Source organism: Puma concolor, chromosome E1, assembly GCF_028749965.1.
Source record: "Puma concolor isolate L17-30 chromosome E1, mPumCon1.1.hap2, whole genome shotgun sequence".
NCBI classification, from domain to species: Eukaryota; Metazoa; Chordata; class Mammalia; order Carnivora; family Felidae; genus Puma; species Puma concolor.
This window is the reverse complement of record NC_141680.1, coordinates 8118586-8138480: the sequence shown is the minus strand read 5'-3', so window position 1 is coordinate 8138480 and position 19895 is coordinate 8118586. Positions and strand designations below refer to the sequence as shown.

Genomic DNA, 19895 nt, shown 5'->3' with positions numbered 1-19895 from the left:
CACTAAGTGGCCGTTCTGTATTTAGTGGTACGCCAGCTACTAAACTGGTACAGCATCATGGAACTGGTGCCTCAGATGCCCGTTCTAAAGCCAGGATTGCTAAACCACTTATCCTTTTATTTAAAAAAAAAAAAAAACTACCACAACAAAACACAAAACAAGCCTGACTTAGGTAGTGGGAGCTGCTGCTTTCCCGATGCTTTCGCTTTATGGTCTAAGATGGGGTTTTAATAAATTTATGCTCCGGTAGACACATTCAGAGCCGGGGTATTTTATATCTGGGCTGGTGCTTTCCTGCCAAGGCTTAGCACTGTTGATCTCCCTCAGGGTCCCCATGAAGGCAAAATGCACACTTATCACTACTTACACCCCTACTTGCCTTGGGCGCTCGCTCCATAAATACCAAAATGCATTACATCAAGTGTGAACAGGTCAGCTTTCCCTTCACCGTCCCTGCAATAGCTTTCTTTTTTCATCAGTCCCTTTGAAGATAGACTACCAAATCGGAACTCACCCTACTGCCGTGCGGACAGAAGTGAAGACTCATTCATCCAGGCTCCACTAATTCCAGCTCTATGATAATCGTTCATAAAAAGTAAAACACTTTAAGTAAAAAGTTGGGCCTGATGTCTCTCTGTATGACTCTTCAGTTTGCTCAGGGGTAAAGTAAATCTATTCACATGTCGGTTGCTATTTCAAAAGAAGGATTGATCTTAAGGAAATTAAAGGTTTTTCTAATATGCTTCAGGATCTAGAGATTTGTGTGTGGAAAGGGATTCTGATATTTGATGTATTACAGTGTGATGGGACAATTTACTACCTGGCTGATAATAGGTACCGTATTTGAACATAATGGAACCACTTCTTTAAAACTGATGTGTAATTTAGAATTTTTACTGTCAGCTGAACTTTTTCCCCAACTGTAGGATAAGCTTCTTGAATTTAAGGATCATGCATTTCATATTTTTTTTTTAGTGTCCCTAGACTACTTGCTCAATCGCTTCCTCATCATAGGGCTCATAAAAGTGCCTTACACAGAGAGAATGCTTAGTAAAAGGTTTTCCTTAAGGATTATGACACTTGATTATTCTGAATGTGTAGATTCAAACCGGTTTAAAGCAGCTGGATGTGCCGTTGTTAGCTTCTTATTTATCTAGTTTTTAAAAATCTCTCTTTAAATTATTTGCTTTATGTTTTCTCTCTTTTTTTAATGCCTATTTATTTTGAGGGGGAGGGGGGGGAGAGAGAGAGAGGGAGAGAGACTGTGAGTGGGGGAGGGGCAGAGAGAGACTCTCAAGCGGGCTCAACGCCATCAGTGCAGAGCCCGACACAGGGCTCAATGTCATGAGCTGTGAGATCATGACCTGAGCCGAAATCAAGCGTTGGATGCTTACTCAACTGAGCCACCCAGGCACCCCGGTTTGCTTTACATTTTCAATTTGAGTATGCTGTCAGGATGATTTGAATGTAAGTACCAAAGAATCAAACTCAAGCGGCCTAACAAAGAAGAAAATTTATGATCGCATCGTGCAAAAAGTTGAGGGGCACAATGGTGAATAGGCTGATTAATTTAGGAAGTCGGCAATAACATCCGGGATCTGTTCTCACTATGATCACTAAAGCCTGACATTCCTCATGGTTGCAAGATGGCTACAAGAGGTACAGCAAAGATACCCCCACAGCAGTGTCCCCAGACCAGAGAGAGGGCCTCCTTTCTTCTGTCCCTGTCCAGGGGCTCCCCAGAAGACTTCCCTCCGTGTCACGGTCCTCTTCCTATGCTGGTCACAGACAAGGGGAATGGATTTACCTGGATGGCTGCAGACCAGCGAAGATTCACCCCTACGCCACAAAGAGGCCCAGTGTCTGGAAAGCATTTGGCTGCTCAAACATAAAAGCGAGAGTGTCATTTATGAGAAATAGACTGTGGTCATCGGGGTGATGTATGGTCTTCGTTCATAGTTCCTGGCTCACTGCATCGGAAACCCTAAGAGCTTCCCCAAAGCTGAGAGTGATAAAGGTGTCTTTTTGATGTTAATGAGGTAATTTTAGGACTCTGCCTAAGGATGGGGGCTTGTTGCCTAGAGGGACAACCCTGTGATTAGGAGGCTGGAACTTTCAGTCCTGCCCCTAGACTGTCCCGGGGATGGGGGCGGGACAGGAGGTTCAATCAATCCGGTGGCCAAGGACTTAGTCAATTATGACTATGTAATGAAGCTTCCTTAAAAACCCAAGAGGGGATCCCCTTTGTGTGGGAACTCCTGTCTGTCTTCATCTGGCTGTTGGTTCATATCCTTTAACAGATTTGCAAGTATAAGAAAGTGTTTTCCCTGAGTTCTGCGAGCCGTTTTAGCAAATGAGTCAAACTTAAGGTTATTGGAACCTCCCATCTGTAGGTGGTCAGCCAGAAGCACAGGAGGCTTGCGGTTGGCGTCTCAAGTGGGGGATGGGGTGCAGTCTTGTGGGACTGAGCCCTTAACCTGTGGGATCTGATGCTGTCTCTAGGTCAAGAGTGTCAGAATTGAGTTGAATTCTCAGACACCCCATCGGTGGCTACGACTTGCTTGGTATCGTGTGTGGGGGAACCACTCCTCACCCCCACATGGGAATTGGGTCCAGGAACCCTAGAAGAATAAGCAGATCTGGTGCTGCCGGTAAGAAAGAGGTCGGTAATAACCACTGGGTACAGATAACAGTGTGTGCCGTAAGCCATATGTCTTAGTGGAGAAAACCGGGTAGATGCTATGTAGCTCTGTGCCTTTTTCATCAGTAAGAGTCGCTTCCTCCTTGTGGCTTTCCTCCTTGATAACACAACTTAGGTTTTTTGCAGGTACAAGGGGTAACAGGCCAGAAGAAGACGATTCTAGTCCTAGGTGATGAGTTAGTGATGAGTCGTAACACAGTTACGGTAACCCCGCTTCTATTTGCCAACAAGCAGTTTAGGAAAGTCCAGTGACCGGGTCTCTGGGGAAGATTTTTCCACCTGACAACATGGCAGATGAGCTGGGGGTCTGCTACCCTGACTTGCTTCCTGCCTTTTGGGCTTGGTTGCATGAAGACATGATACAGAATTGATGCGAGCATCCCACGACCTTGAGCGGAAACTTCCTGACCTTCAAGACAGCAGAACAGAGTCAGGAAGGGTCTGAGTGTTGTGGATGTTGTTGAGCAATTGAATCAACCCTGAGACTACTTTCCTCCGGACTTCTCCTTAATGAGATGACAGTAAACTCCCGCGGTTTAAGATTTAGATGGCTTTTGCTGCTCGCTACCGAAAGCATCCTGACGGATGGATACTCTTTCTAGAAACGTTCACTGCAAAGCCCTTTATTGTGGTAGATGTACAGAAAGCACGTTAAAGTTTTCTTCCATTTTAAAACATAACAGCTGAAGTCAGCCTGGGGCAAAAAGACAAACAAAACATATATGTGTACAGAATCCAAGCCCCATAAATGTTCATTTAAAGAATTCAATAAATGTTCTATAAGTTTATTATAACGGCTTTCTCAGGAAACATGTTTTTTGGATACGTATATCAACGAACATTATTTCTTTGGCACTTCTAGGAACTCTGTGTTTATGTCCTCCCTAGAAACTTCATGCATTTCTGCACTGTTTTTCCTGCTACTTTGGGATCTTGGGTGTTCTTGGAAAGAACTACTTGTAACTTCCTTGGCTTTCCTTTCTTTAATTGTGAACTTGTAACTTCCTGTTGCTAGCCGCTAGCTAGCCGCCAAGCATTTGTCCAAAAATATGTTCCCACAATAACTTCCCTTTTACAGTATTCAATATGCAAGGTGGTTTAAACATGTCTCCATAGTATTCTGCAGACCATTCATTTTTTTACTAAAAACAAAACAAGCGTCACCTGGGTGGCTCACTCGGTTGGGCGTCTGACTCTGGCTCAGGACACGATCTCACAGTTCGTGAGTTCGAGCCCCGCGTTGGGCTCTGTGCTAACAGCTCAGAGCCTGGAGCCTGCTCCGGATTGTGTGTCCTCCTCTCTCTCTGCCCCTCCCCTGCTCATGCTGTCTCTCTCTCTCTCAAAAATAAATAAACATTAAAAAAATTAAAAAGCAAACAAACAAAACAAAACAAAAACCTTTTGATATACGGAGGATTTGAAATGCTCAGCAAAGCCCAGAAAGTTATATGGGAAATAATCATGTACTCAGTGCCCTCGGCCTCATAGTCATATGAAATTCAGGTGTAATCTATGTTAGCATAGCCATATTTCCTTACAGATAAAGCTAGAGATTTACCTGCATCCCTACTCCTCCCCTCCCATTAGAGCTAGCTAGTGTCTTGATGATGATGATGATGAAGAAAATGATGGTAATGAAAGCAGCAGATGGCCATTATTCTAAGCACTTTGCATACATTAGCTCCTTTAATGCCCACTGAAGACATATGACACGGATAGTATTTTCATCCCCCGTTTTATAGATGAAGGGAAGAAGAAAGGTTGGTTAAATAACTTGTCCAAGGCCATATATATAGCTGGTAACCTCGATTCTAACCCAGGTAATTCAGGTTCCCCCATATACTATCCCTACACTGATATTGTTGTGTATATTACATACGTTCTCTGAATACATATGCACCTGTAAGAAATATACATTGGATTGTTTTTTACATTTAAACAAATATATGACTCGATAACACTTGTGTTTTTTCCCTAGTTTTTTTTTTTTGTTTGTTTTTTTGGTTTTTTTTTGCTATTACAAGCCATGTTGCCATGAACATTCTGGCACTTATGTCCTCGTGTGTACCGCTCTGTGGCAGACATCTAGCAGACGAATTTCTGGTTGGCAGGACATCATCCACATCTTTTGTAAGTTATTCCAGAATTGTTCTTCCAAACAGTTGTGCCAATGTGCAGCCATGCGAGCACGATATAAGGCTTCCCATTTCCAGTAGCCCACCCGTTCTTGGAACTGGATGTATCGATTGACTATTGGCTATTGGTTTTTGCCAACCTGATAGGTAAGGATGGTGTTTCGTTCTGATTCGCACTTTCTTGATTACTAGATAGGTTAAGACATCTTTTCATGTGTTTATTTGTGTTTCTTTTTATTTCTTGGATCGTCTTGCTGTATTTTTAAGGAATTCTATTATATTCCAACTGTAGAAAATTAGTTACGTGGGTTGTAAACACCTTCCCGTAATAGGTATTGACTTCCTTTTTGTCATTGTCCTGGTACACAGACGTTCATAGTTTAATATAATTATATTTACAGTATTTCTTTTCTCAGTGTGGCTTATGCTTTGGTTACCATAAATAATATGACAGTATCCACATGTCATTAAGATATTCTCCTGTATTTTCTTTGTAAATTTTGATTTTCACATTTAGTGATTTTTGTGCATGATACGAGGTAGATATCCAATTTTACCCTTTTACACATGAATAGCTGGATTCCTTTTCTTTTTTTTTTTCTTTGTCTTTGTCTTTTTTTTCTTTTTTCTTTTTTTTTGCATATGGTGATGTCTGAGCATCATTTATTGAATACTCGGATTCTTTGCCCAGTGATTTACAGTGCCATCTCCATCATATTCCAAATTTCCATAGCTAAGTGGTTCTATTTCTAAGCACTCTATTCCCTGTGGCAATATTGCACTGTTTAAATTACTATAGCTTTACGAGGAGTACCGGTATTCAAAAGGGTAAACCCATTTTTTTCTTTTCCTCCTCCTCCTTCTGAAGCCTCTTCCCCTCCTTTTTTTCTTCGTAATTTTTTAGCTTATTCTTGTCAAGTCTTTGAAACAACCTACTGAGATTTTTTTTTTTGTGGAAATAATATGGAATGTACAGATGCATTTGGGAGAACATTGCAATCTTTAAAATACCAGACCCTCCCGTCCATGAATATAGTAAATCCTTTTTTCTTTCCCCCTTCAATAAAGTTTTGTGGCTCTCTCCGTACAAATCTTACACACCATTTGTTAGATTTATTTCTGGGCACCTTAAAAGCTTTTATTGCCATGGTTAATAATGTCCTTTAAAAATAACTATTGATTTTTGTATATTGATTTCTAGCAACTCGTTAAACTTTCTTATTAGTGCTAATATTTATTTGTAGATACTCTTGGATATTCTGTATAAACACATTGTATGTACTGATTGCATTACCCCCTTCTTTCCAGAATTTAGCCTATTGTGCTTTTTAAAATTGAGATATAATTACCAAACAATGAAATGCACAGATCTCAGTTATTCAGTTCAGTTAGCTTTGAAAACTATATACCCTTGTGTAATCAACACCCCAATCAGGACATAGAACATGTTCATCACCCCGCATCCAAAAAGCTTCCTCCCTGCAGTCAGTCCCTCATAACCCTTTGGCAACCAACAGTCTGCTTTCTGTGGCTATCAGTTTCCTACTCTCGAACTTTCTATAAATGGAATCACACGGTATATTTTATTTTGAGATTGGTTGCTTTCGCATAGCATAATGTTGTTTTAGGATTCATCCGTGTCCTTGCCAGGATCAGCAACCTTTTATGACTGAACAGTATTCCACTGTGTGGATAGTGTACAATTTGTTTACCTGTTCTCCCGTTGATAGACAGGAGTTGTTTGAATCTGGGGTTATTTTGGGTTGCTTTGGATTTTGGGCTATTATGAATAAGGTTACTGTAAACATTTCAGTCTCTTATTTTCTTGTTAGCGCCTTCCGTATCACTTTGAAAGCAGAATAAGGGGGTATTCTTATGCTTTTCACATTAGTAATTTCAATATTTGCAATGGGTTTTTAAAAGATGTCCTTTTAAAAAAGTTAAGATAGTTTCCACCTATTGCTAGTTTGCTTAAGAGGATTTATTTATTTCTCTTGGGGAAGTATATTTGGATTAGTAAGGAATGATTGTTGAATTGTATTAAGTACTTTTCCTGCATATATCAAAATGATTTTTCTCCTTTAACCTGTTAATGTAATGATTATGTTAATTGATCGTCTAAGGGATTTTTACATTCTTGAATAAATCTTAATCAGCAATGAGTTACAAAACTGCACTGCCAGATATTTTTTAATGTTTATTTACTTTTGAGAGAGAGAGAGAGTGTGTGTGAGCAGGCGAGGGGCAGAGAGAGAGGGAGACACAGAATCTGAAGCAGGCTCCAGGCTCTTGCTGTCAGCACAGAGCCTGACATGGGGCTCAAACTCATGAGCTGTGAGATCATGACCTGAGCCAAAGTTGGTTGCTTAACCAACTGAGCCCCCCAGGCACCCTAGTCTTTTTTTTTTTTTTTTGAGAGAGAGAGAGAGAAAGAAAGAGAGAGAGCTTGAGCAGGGCAAGGGCAGAGGGAGAAAGAGAAAGAATCGTAAGCATTCTGCAGCACAGAGCCCGATCCCAGGACCCAGGGATCGTGACCTGAATCAACATCGTGAGTCGGACGTTCAACCCACCGAGCCAGCCAGACATTCCAAACTGCCAGATTTTTTAAAATAGCCTGCTATGTAATACATTTTTCTCTTTGTTCATGTATGAGACCGGTCTATGGCTTTCCTTTCCAGTTCTGTTTCCATGTTTAATGGCCTCCTAAAAGGAACTGGAGAGCTTTTGTCCTTCTTCTGTTTTTCTGAAACAACCTTATGATAGTAAAATCATCCATATCTTGAGGGCAGAAGTTACCTGTAAAACCACCCAGGCTTGGTAATTGTGTTTGTGGATAGTAACATTTATGCTCACGTTTTATATTTTTCCTGGAGTCGGTTTAGTTCTTAGTATTCTCCCAGAAAATCGCCCTTTTTTTTTTAATCTAAGGTTTCAAGCTTGTTGGCATCATTTATATTTATCTTCTATTTTTCTACCGCGCATCTTTTGTTCTTTCTATTTAGAGCATTGTTTATTTTTATTTTAATTTCTCTTCCTTTGATCATGTCAGCCAGATGTTTGCCTAGTTAATTCATCTTCCAAAAGAACCATTTCCCCCACTTTTGTTAATCTTCTTAACTGTGTCTTTGTTTGTAATGTTATTAACTTCTGCTCTTATCTTTATTATTTCCTTCCTTCTAATTTTTTGGGTTTACTCCTCTGTTCTTTTTCTAACCTTTGATTTAGATCCTAAGGAAAATCACTTTCAACCTTTCTTCTTTGTTTCCCATATGCATTTAAAGATGTATTTCAGTTGTTAGCATTGGTGTGCCAGAACCAGCTATAGCCAACCCGTATTCGTTGGTGAGAATTGATTTTGTGTATTTCTTCCCAATTCTACGCTTCCTGTTGATGGCTTGAAATAGACCTAGCGGGATACTTAGACTACAGATGTTGGCAATTGCTGGCTGTCTTTCCCCACCCCCACCCCCACCCCCTAACAAACATACACACACACACCCAACCCAGAGAACCTGTTGGAACACATGAACCGGTACAGCCCTTGCTGTTTTCCAGATTTGATTCCTAGCGTTTGTATTATGATTTGGTTAAATTGTAGTATTTCTTCTTTACTCGTTGGTTGCTTAATTTCCAAGCATATCGACACATTTTTTTGTTGTTATTGAATTTTCTTAAATGTTTATTTATTTTTGAGAGAGAGAGAGAGAGAGAAAGAGAGGGTGTGCAAGCAGGGGTTGGGGGGGGTAGGGTCAGAGTGAGAACTAGACAGAGGATCCCAAGCAGGCTCCGTGCTATACAGCACGAGCCCGATGTGGGGCTTGAACTCGAGAACCTCGAGATCATGACCTGAGCTGAAATGGGATGCTTCATTGACTGAACCACCCAGGTGCCCGTGTTGTTGCTGAATTTTAATTTTATTGTGTTGCAGTCTGTAGGATATCACTTCTTTGTCATTTGTTAGAATGTGGTTGGTAGCATACTATATAGTCAATTTATTTAAAATATTCGATGTGTACTTGAAAACGTGTGTGCTTCGATTCTGAGTGTTCTACATATGTCCCTTTAATTGGCTTGCTAATTGTGTTGTTCAGGTTGTCGCTACCATTACTGATTTTTTGTCTGCGTAAATGTCAATTCTGAGAACAGACTATTAAAATCTTCCACTATCTTGGCTCATAAATTTATTTTGGTTGTTAATCCATTCTTGCTTTATATGTTTTGAGGCTAAATTGTTAGGTACATATAGGTTTACTACATCATTTTGATAAATTTTTCCTCTTACTATGTAGTGTTGTCTTTATTCTTAACAGTGTCTTTTACCTTAATTATTTTTTTATCTGATACTTATGTCAAACAATGGCCTTTTTCAGTTAATATTTGCCTGGTACATATCTTTCCATCTTTTTCACTACATTTTAGATATGTCTTTGATAAACAGCAGATAGATAAATTTTTTCTTGATACAAGTTTTTCCATATTTTAATTAATAAAAAAGTCTTTTATATTTATTGTGGTTGATCAGGTTTTTCTTTAGACTCACTTTCTTTAAAATTTCCTGCCTTCTCCTTCGGTTGATGATAAGGTTTTCGATGTCATTATTATTATTACTATTATTTATATGAAGTATTTCATACATGGAGATAAGGAATAGAGGCCAGTATGGATATAACAAACTCTGTGTACCCAATACTCAACTCTATGAAATTTTAATATGATAACTGCGTTTGTTTGAAGACGTGTGTGTGTGTGTGTGTGTGTGTGTGTGTGTGTGTATGAATGTTTACTTTATTCTCTTATTTTTTGATCTTCTCTTTGGAAATTATAAATTCTATTCCTATTTATCATAGCATCGGCCATTAGCGTGTTAACATGCATCCATGATTTGACATATGACAGGCAACTCAGAATGCTTTAATTCCAATTGCTGTCATCTATCCAGCTTGCCTATTCTGCTTTGTTAGCATTTTATTTTCAAGCGATATCCTCCAAATTATTATTATTTGTATTTTTTATATTTTGAGCCAATGTTTATGTAGCTTTACCTATAGGTTTGCCAGCCCTGGAGTTTGCCCCGTGGGGAATATATTATTTTTGCTTTATTTTCCTGATGGCTAACACTCTCAGCCCCTTCTCACTCCACTTCACCCTCATTCTTCAGTGTAGCTGATAGGAGAATTCTAAGTTGCTGGTGATTTTCCTTCAATGCTTTAAAGCTGTTACTCTATGCCTCCCAGCCTCTATTCCGTGCTTGCATTTTATCATGTTATGATGACATTATCATATTATTCTATGCCTTCGTTGCCATTTGGAGCATCTGGGTGGCTCAGTTGGTTGAGCATCTCACTCGATATCAGCTCAGGTCATGATCTCACAGTCATGAGATCGAGCCCCACCTGGAGCCCTGTGTCCAGGCCACACTGAGTGTGGAACCTGCTTCAGATTCCCTGTCTCCCTCTCCCTCTGCTCCTCCCTGGCTCATGCACACATGCACACATGCCCTCTCTCTGTCTCTCTAAAAAAACCCCAAAAAACAAAAAACAAAAAACAAAAGTTCATTGCCTTTAGGTTATTGTTTTGTTATTGATAGTTTATCCCCCTGCCCCCCGAGATATTTTGGTTTCCTTAGGTTTCCTATAATTTCACTACAATGATCTAAGTGTAAATTTATTTTTATTTTTTTAAATTTTTTTAATGTTTTATTTATTTTTGAGACAGAGAGAGACAGAGCGTGAGTGGAGGAGGGGCAGAGAGAGAGACACACACAGAATCCGAAGCAGGCTCCAGGCTTTGAGCTGTCAGCACAGAGCCCAACGTGGGGCTCAAGCTCACAAACCACGAGATCATGCCCTGAGCCGAATGGACGCTTAACCAACTGAGCCACCCAGGCGCCCCTGTTTTTATTTATTATGTTTAGACTTACTGTGCTTCTTGAATCTGAAGATTCGTTTTCCAATCAAATCTAGATCATTCTAATCTATTCCTATTATCAACACTATTTCTTCTAAATTCTTCCCCATCTTTATTCTCTGTTTCTGGAATTCCTATTAAGATATACATTGGGGTTTTAAAATTTATATTCCATGTTTTTTAACCTCTCTTTAAAAATTTCCTGTCTTCTAACATCTTTCCATCTGTGTTCTGGGCAATATGCTCAGATTTGGCTTCCAGTTCATTAATTCTTTTTCCACCTTATTATTTCTGTATCATGTAATACCTTTATTCATTCATGTCATAGTGTACTCCTGCATTATTTTTTATTTTTTTCATATTTGGGGGCTCTAGTTTTTATGTTTCCTGTTTTTGTTGACTTTCATTCACAAAGAATAATTTCCTTGTGCACTTTATAATTTGGGATTGTAAGAGGGACTTTATTTTTCTTTGGGAATCTTGGGAATCTGGGCAGCCTGAGTTGTCAGAGTCCCTCCAGTGTGTTTTTGTTTGCTTCTCCTAAACACCCCAGAGCCAGCACCAGCCCAAAAACAATTTTACATTACTTTTTGGCTCAAGGACTTCCCACACCGTGAACGCAGTGTGGAGCAAACTCCAAACACGCAGGCCTGGTATGTTGAGTTTTCGTGGGAGAATTATTTATTGATTTAGCCTTCTAATTTTCCAGCTAGACTCGTGGCTGAGACAACTTCCATATTGTCTCTCTGGACTGGTGGGCAGAGTTTATTAGTCCCAGTTTTCACCAAGTTAGCAATCCATCAAGGGTTGAATTCCTAAATAACCAGATTAGATAACAAACCACCCCCACCCCCCACCCCATGACTAGAACATCAGCTCATTCGCATACCTGGTGACCCTCAGCTGTCTCCTAACTTCTGACACGTGGGGCTTCTTTTCCTTTTCTTGAACACAGCAATAGTTTTTTTTTTTTTTTTTATTACAATAAAATACACATAGCATACAATGTACCATTTAAACCATTTTAAGTGGCTGTTCAGAGGCATTAAGGGCACATTGTTGTGCAGCTGTTACTACTTTTTCATTTTCACAATTTTTTTTTTTTTTTTTTTTTTTACCTTCCCACACTGAAACTCCCTAGCTGTTAAACACCAACACCTCCATCGTCCCCTACACTCAGCCCCTGGAACCATGATTCTCCTTTCTGTCTCTATGAATTTGATGACTCTAGGTCCCTCACATAAGGAGCATTGTATAGTTTCTGTCTTTTTGTGACTGGCTTATTCACTCTGCGTAATGACGTAGCATAAGTCGGAATCTCCTTAACTTTTTAAGGTTGAATACTATTTCCGCGTATGTGTGTGCCACGTTTTGTTTGTGCATTCAGCATCCGTCGGTGACCACTTGGACTGTGGCCACTGTTTGGCTATTACTGTAAATAATGCTGCTATAAACACAGGTGTACAAATAACCTCTTCAAGTCTCTATTTTCAATTATTTGGGGTGTAGCGGAATTGCCACATCATTTGGTAATTCTGTGTTTAATTTCTTAAGAAGCTGCCATAACCATCTTCCACAGCAACCGCCATAGACTCTTTCCTTTTCTTACTCAAGGTCTTTCTGTGACTATTCCAGGTCCTAGGTCCCCATCCCAGAATCAGCAAGCTAACACAGATCTGCTCAGGCAACGAACGGGCACGGCACGTGGATCTGGGTGAAGCAGGGTGGCCCTCTTCGTAGGTTTGGAGGTACAAAGTCTCTCTGAGGCAACCGCTCTTACAAATAGGTTGGCTTTTACTTACAGATTTTTGGGGGCTCTTATCATGTAAGAATATATTTGATCCCCAAACCCTGGGTTGTTTTTTCCACTTAAGTTATGTCCATTCCAAGTGTATTTCATGGCAATGAGTTTACCAAACCTCCTTTATTAAAATACAGGCACCGCTAGAGGCCCTGGGTGACTCAGTCAGTTGTGTCCAACTTCAGCTCACGTCATGACCTCACGGTTTGTGGGTTCAAGCCCCGCGTCGGGCTCTGTGCTGACAGCCCGGAGCCTGCAGCCTGCTTCGGATTCTGCGTCTCCCTCTCTCTCTGCCCCTCCCCGGCTCATGCTCTGTCTCTCCCTCTTTCAAAACTAAACACTAAAATTTAACAAAATATAATACCAGCAATGTTAAATATAGGATGATATTTAGTGATTGAGGTAAAACGAAATTCCAGTTCTTTTCCTGGAGGTTTTTTAACTTCATTAAGTATCTGCAAGCATGCTAAATTCTTCGATAATGTCTTCTTTTTTCACTTTTTTTCTTGAACTCAATGCCACCTCACCTGTATTTTTTTTTTTTTCTCTTCTGGAGAAAAGAGTGAACCCATGATGGAGAAAGTCATTTTCAGTGAAAAAAAAGCTTCAAGAACATGACTCGTTCATTAAATTTTAGAAAATAAAACTATATCCCTTTGAGTGGGTCCCTTCCTTTAATCAAGACTATATTCATTGATAGTTTCAATTAGCAAACACTTGCCGAGCTCCTGACACTGCAGCAGGGGATAGATAAACGAGATATGGTGCCCCCTTTGCAAATAGGTCATTATTAGGAAGGCAGTTGTGAAAACAAAGAATTCCAGACATCTATTTCCGACAGTATGGCCGACTGGAGGCTCAGGCCAGTTGTTCCTCTGACCACAACAAAAATCCTAGTTAAAATGCAATCAGATTTCTAAAAGTGTTGAGATAAGCTGCTGTAGAAATAAGGATTCCTGGGGCACCTGCATGGCTCGTCGGTTGAGCGTCCGACTTCAGCTCAGGACATGATCTCTCGGTTTGTGAGTTCGAGCTCCACATCGGGGCTGCCGACAGCTCAGAGCCTGGAGCCTGCTTCGGATTCTGTGTCTCCCTCTCTCTCTGCCCCTCCTCCACTCACGCTCTGTCTCGCTCTGTCTCTCAAAAATAAATGTGAAAGAGGGGCGCCTGGGTGGCGCAGTCGGTTAAGCGTCCGACTTCAGCCAGGTCACGATCTCGCGGTCCGGGAGTTCGAGCCCCGCGTCGGGCTCTGGGCTGATGGCTCGGAGCCTGGAGCCTGTTTCCGATTCTGTGTCTCCCTCTCTCTCTGCCCCTCCCCCGTTCATGCTCTGTCTCTCTCTGTCCCAAAAATAAATAAAAAACGTTGAAAAAAAAAAAATTAAAAAAAAAAAAATAAATGTGAAAGAAAATTTTTAAAAAAGAACTCAACAGTGCTAAGCATAAGGATAAGGAAACAGACAGTTTATTATAAAGGCGATGGCAGAAGACTAATTGCAGAGAGAGATTGTGTGTGTGTGCACACGCACGCATGTTACACTGTCGGACGTTGGACGCACAGGAACCGGAACGCTAACCAATTTCCTCCCACTCACCTTTTTTATGATTCAACCCATCTGTTACTTGTGTCTCAATGAATGATTTCCTGGTTCTCACAACTCCAGGTGTAGTAACCCAGAAACCCAGAGATAAAGGTCCAGAGGGAAGGAAGCACGAAACTCTCGACGTTTTCAGTACGCCCGAGGGAAGCCGTGTGAAAGGCTCCCAACCGGAGAATGAAGATCACTGAGTTCCAGAAACATTTAAGAAAGTTTGGGATTATTGGACTCAGAAGCTGGTAAGGATTGGTGAGTGCCAAGTGAGGCCAATGAAGGGATTCTGTAGATGAAAAGAGAGAAAGGTTGAGTGGGAGAAGCAGAAACAGCATCTCTGGATCAGGGGCTCCTGGGCGGCACAGTGGGTTAAGCAACAGACTCTCGCTTTGGGCTCAGGTCATGATCTCACGGTTCGTGGGATCGAGCCCCTGAGTTGGGCTCAGCTCTGACAGCACGGAGCCTGCCTGGGACTCTCTCCCTCTCCCTCTCTTTCTACCCCTCCCCTGCTTGCACCCTCTCTCAGAATAGATAAAATAAATAAACTCAAACAAAAAAGAACACGTTTGAAATAGGCCAACAATTACAACAAGACTTCCGTCCGAATTGGCAGCCCAGCTCCCAAACTTAAGACCATGAGCCACTTACTCAACCTCGCCGTGCCTCTCTTTTCCCATTGGTAACATGGGGATTCACTCAGCCACAAATAATTATTAGGCACGTAATAACGTAAAGGAAGGAAGGGAGGGAGGGAAGGAGGAAGGGAGGAAGGGAGGAAGGGAGGAAAGAGAAAGAAAGAAAAGAAAGGAAAGGAAAAGAAAAAAGAAAAGAGAGAAAAGAAAGGAAGGGAAAGGAAGGAAGAAAGAAAAGAAAAGAGAAAGAAAGAAAGGGAAGGAGAAAGGAAAGAAGAAGAAAGGAAAGGAAAAAGGAAAGGAAAGGAAAGAAAAGAAAAGAAAAGAAAAGAAAAAAAAAGAAAAGAAAGAGGCCACCTGGTACGTCAGTGTTCAACAAAAGCCAATGCCCAGAACTTACTTGGTCTCCCTTTCTTCAACATCCCCACACTTTGCTGTGTCGTCTACTTGTTGACTTTGCTGCTATGCTAATTTCTCAAATGTCACTTAGAGTTACATCTGCCCTCAAACACTGAGTGACTCCCAATGTCTTCAAATCAGACTGTAAATCTCTCCAATGTGAACATTCAAGATACTTCATAAAATCATTTCTACCTACCTTCCCAGCCTTACCTCTCACTCTCCCCACCCCCCCCCATATTTTGGGTCGCAGACCACAGATAATGCTTTTGAATGGCTCTGCAGTCCTTCAAGTGCTATTTGATTATAGCATGATCTATTATTTTTTCCTGCTTTATGCAGTTTTGGATACCACAGCTATTTGAACTTATGAACCTCCCCTTCCCCCTCCAAGTAACCAAACAACCTGCTCTGATCAAGCTTGCCTTAATTAATTAGTTAATTAATTTGCCTTGACAGGTGGCAGACTGCCTTGTACACATTAGGTATCAATATTAATTCAGTCCCCTCTGCTTTTTAGCCATAGTCACACTGCGTGCTCACCTTGGAATGATGTCCAGGAAGCTCACTATGTTTCCAGGATTCACTTTCACGTCTTTAAAGCTGATCTCTTCCCCTTCGAAGTGTAACTTTATGACCTTATATACTGGACTTCTCAAACGCCACCATAATTGATAATTGTTTTGTGTGGGTGTCTTATGACTGCGCATGCATTAAAGACAATGACTGTGGGGCGCCTGGGTGGCGCAGTCGGTTAAGCGTCCGACTTCAGCCAGGTCACGATCTCGCGGTCCGTGAGTTCGAGCCCCGCGTCGGGCTCTGGGCTGATGGCTCAGAGCCTGGAGCCTGTTTCCGATTCTGTGTCTCCCTCTCTCTCTGCCCCTCCCCCGTTCATGCTCTGTCTCTCTCTGTCCCAAAAATAAAAAAAAATAAAAAAAAAAAAAAAGACAATGACTGTGTCCCATTAATTTCTGTATCTTTGCTATCCTCACCTAGCACCTTCCGCGTGGGAAATACCCAAGGGATTAAAAAGAAATTTGTTGAGAAATGGAAGCACTGGAGGTCTGTTAAAGGTCTGAGTGGTTGAGGAGAGGCTGTGTATGGTTCGTTCCGGACTTTTCTCCAGGTCTTCCCTGCCATACCCACCTTCCCCCCACCCCTCAGCTGGACACAGAGTAAGTCTGTGTGGAGAGTAACATGTTTTAAAGGTCACATTTATTAGCAAATAGCTGTGTTTATAAACTCAGCTTGACAAAAAAGAGAGCCTTTGAAATTAATACTGTCCGCTGAAATTAGAACCAAGTTCAATCAACAGTGCATACAGAGTCTGGTTAAGGAAATGTGCAGTCAAGGTGGCTTTCACAATCTTATGCTCCTCACCCACTCTCTTTATTTTTTGAAACTTAATTTTTTTTTAAAGGCTTCACTGAATTTTTCAGGCTGGGATTTATTTGTCTTGTGTCAACCTGCTGTTGTCATGAAATTCTGCCTCGAGAAGTTTATTTTTTATTTTATTTTTAAGAATTCTTTTAATATTTATTTTTGAGAAAGAGAGAGAGAGAGAGAGAGAGAGAGGCAGAGCACACGTAGGGGAGGAGCAGAGAGAGAGGGAGACACAGAATCCGAAGCAGGCTCCAGGCTCCGAGCTGTCTGCAGAGAGCCCGACACGGGGCTCGAACCCATGAACCGTGAGATCATGACCTGTCCAGCTCAGCCACACCGCAGGCCCCTAGTTTACCTTCTTGTTGAGAATCTGGAAGAGTGTAGGACTGGCATTGTCGGGTGCCCTTCTACTGCCCTCTCCTCTCTGCCTCAGAGCATCCTGTTGGAATGAGTCCCCTGAGATACTGGTGGCCTGGGATTTCTAATACAGAAAAGAAACGCTGGGTCAAAAGCTGGGAAGAGGCACTTTCTGATGTGAATGGTACAGGCTCTCCTGGTCCCCAGGTTCCAGCTCCACAGAGAGAAGACTCTAGGCAAAGGGTGGCCCCAGGAGCAAAAATTCATCTGAGGAGGACATTAACCCAACCCAGAGACTTGTTCCCAGAAGAGATCGTTGTACCTCCAGAACATCTAACTCTTTGTTGCTAAGACTAATAAGGTCAGAGAATGGAAGGTGTGGAATCATTATCTAATGATTCTGCCTAGAGAGGTCAAGATGCCCGCTCCGAAACTAAAACGAAATGTGGAGGAGTTTGACCACTGCAGATGGTTGAACTCGGTTCTGTTAGGAGAGGAAAGGAGAGGATTTCAGACCATCTTGTAGAGCGAGAGAGGACACGAAGTTGTGCCGAGTGAGGGGATCCCCTTGGGGGACGTTCGTGACTCTCATACCCTCCTTTGGTGAGAGAAAGGATAGGAAATGATGACAATAAATGAATATTCTTTCAAAGTACTCACTTGGACCAAAGTGCCTCAAAATGCTTTAAGAATTCCACTGTGAGGGGCGCCTGGGTGGCGCAGTCGGTTAAGCGTCCGACTTCAGCCAGGTCACGATCTCGCGGTCCGTGAGTTCGAGCCCCGCGTCGGGCTCTGGGCTGATGGCTCAGAGCCTGGAGCCTGTTTCCGATTCTGTGTCTCCCTCTCTCTCTGCCCCTCCCCCGTTCATGCTCTGTCTCTCTCTGTCCCAAAAATAAATAAACGTTGAAAAAAAAAATAAAAAAATAAAAAAAAATAAAAAAAAAAAGAATTCCACTGTGGAATGACTTCCGAGCTAGTTTATATTTTTGATTTCATCACTCTAATTGCACCTCACTTTGTAAACCCCAAAATAGTTTCCCGCCTGATCAACCACCTTATTCATCATACTTGGCTCTGGATGACTTTTGGTTGTTTCCAGAAATGAAATTCATCCTCAAAACTGAAAGATTTATGTTACTGAAGCTCCTTAGGAAATGTGACTTCAACTCTTAAGAACTCGAGAGGAGTTCCAGATATATTTTGCTATTGAAAAAAAAGAATTTGTCTCATTAGTTGGCTGTCCAATCTCATACACTTTCATATTTTCTTCTTGAATATTGTTTTAGAGATGAAATCCAGACCTTTATAAACTAGCGTGAGTGCATTAATCAGAGTTGTGCCCAATCTAGCCATCAGTAATTAAGTTTTTTTTGACTCTACAATATGTCTTTGAAAATGAAAGAGAGAAGGGAGGAAAGATAGATGTAAGAAAAAAATAGAAATACATATAATTAAATCATAAAAGAGTGATAGTTTCAGATCGTGTCTCCCTCTCTCTCTCTCTGCCCCTCCCCTGCTCGTGCTCTGTCTCTCTTGCTCTCAAAAATAAATAAAACATAAAAAAATTAAAAAAAAAGAGTGATACGTACCACCTTGTGCTACTCTATGTAGGTTCGGCTAGCATTGTGCACATTCTATGTGTCAGTAGGTTACATATAGCTTTGTTTTCTTCATGTTACTAGAGTAATATTTATTGTAGAAAATTAGGGGGGGAAGGCATAAGGAAGAGAATTTAAAATCATTTGTAATGCCATCAACTATAGGTAACTGATTTTGATTTTTCATCTTTGTAGCCTTTTTGGGGGGGTGGATTTTTACATTTACCTTGTAGCAGATTCAAGTCATTACTTCCTTTCGTTTTTTGTTTGTTTCTTAAAAAAATAAGATACCCATAGAAACTTCCATCGCACATGTAGATAGAGTGAATTGTGTTAACCACTCGTCACCCCCCCCGCCTCCTTTCCCACTATCCAGATTTGTGCAACATTCGTTGTTTTGTGGTTTCTTCATCATATTTTTTAATTTTTTTTTAACGTTTATTTATTTTTGAGACAGAGAGAAACAGAGCATGAATGGGGGAGGGTCAGAGAGAGAAGGAGACACAGAATCAGAAACAGGCTCCAGGCTCCGAGCTGTCAGCACAGAGCCCAACGCGGAGGCTCGAATTCACGGACCGCGAGATCATGACCTGAGCCGAAGTCGGACACAACCGACTGAGCCACCCAGACGCCCCTTCATCATATTTTTTATTATCTAAGCCAAAAACGATTTTTCTTTTCTTCTCTATTATTAACAGTATAGCATCGTGGGTTTTTGTTTACTCGGGTGCAACAATGCTCAAATCATCCTTAATAGGGGCGGTGGGAGCATCTCCAAGCAGTTCCTGTGAACTTTTTGCACAACCCCACGGGGCAGAACCCTTCTTTGCTTTCTGACACAGTGACATTTTGTAGGCTCACCTTGCAGGCCCCTGCTCCGACCAGTTCTCCAAGGAGCCCTGATTTCTGTTAGTGAATAATGGGTTTTAGAAATCAACGCCTGGGCACTGCTTGCACTTTGCTTCTCCAGTAAAAATGTTGCAAGTTCTCAGAGAACAGAACTGGGGGAAATACACACACACACACACACACACACACACACACACACACGCCCAATGGGCTAGTCTGGGAAGAACACACCCTATGTTTCTCTATTACTCACTTACTCAAGTGCCTCTGGAAAACTCATGCATCCCTCGATTCTCTGCAGCACCAGCTGGATGTCCCATAATGCACCGAATTTCAGTTCGGACACTATCCACCGGGGCTCAGCATTAGATCCCACAAGTTAAGGGCTCATTCCCACAGGACTTGCCCCCGCCCCATTTCAGACACCAGCCGTTAAGTCTTGGGTCACCACCTGTACCTCTGACCAGCTATAAATAGGACTTCCCACAATCAGCTCTTTGTATTTGATAATTTGCAGGGAGGGCTCACAGAACTCAGGGAAATA

General features: G+C 41.5%; 1 long non-coding RNA gene across 12 annotated transcripts in view; it reads left to right on the top strand.

Moving 5' to 3' along the window:
• LOC147574048 (uncharacterized) overlaps positions 1-19895 on the top strand; it is a 231665-nt gene that overhangs the window by 31238 nt on the left and 180532 nt on the right. For 9 of the 12 annotated variants that reach the window (XR_015243861.1, XR_015243867.1, XR_015243866.1 and 6 more), the window contains 2 exons: positions 14206-14378; positions 15624-15789. This is a non-coding gene — a long non-coding RNA (uncharacterized LOC147574048). Of the gene's footprint in view, positions 1-14205; positions 14389-15623; positions 15790-19895 lie in introns of all 12 variants that reach the window. The other 3 variants (XR_015243858.1, XR_015243863.1, XR_015243865.1) reach the window with 3 other exon arrangements.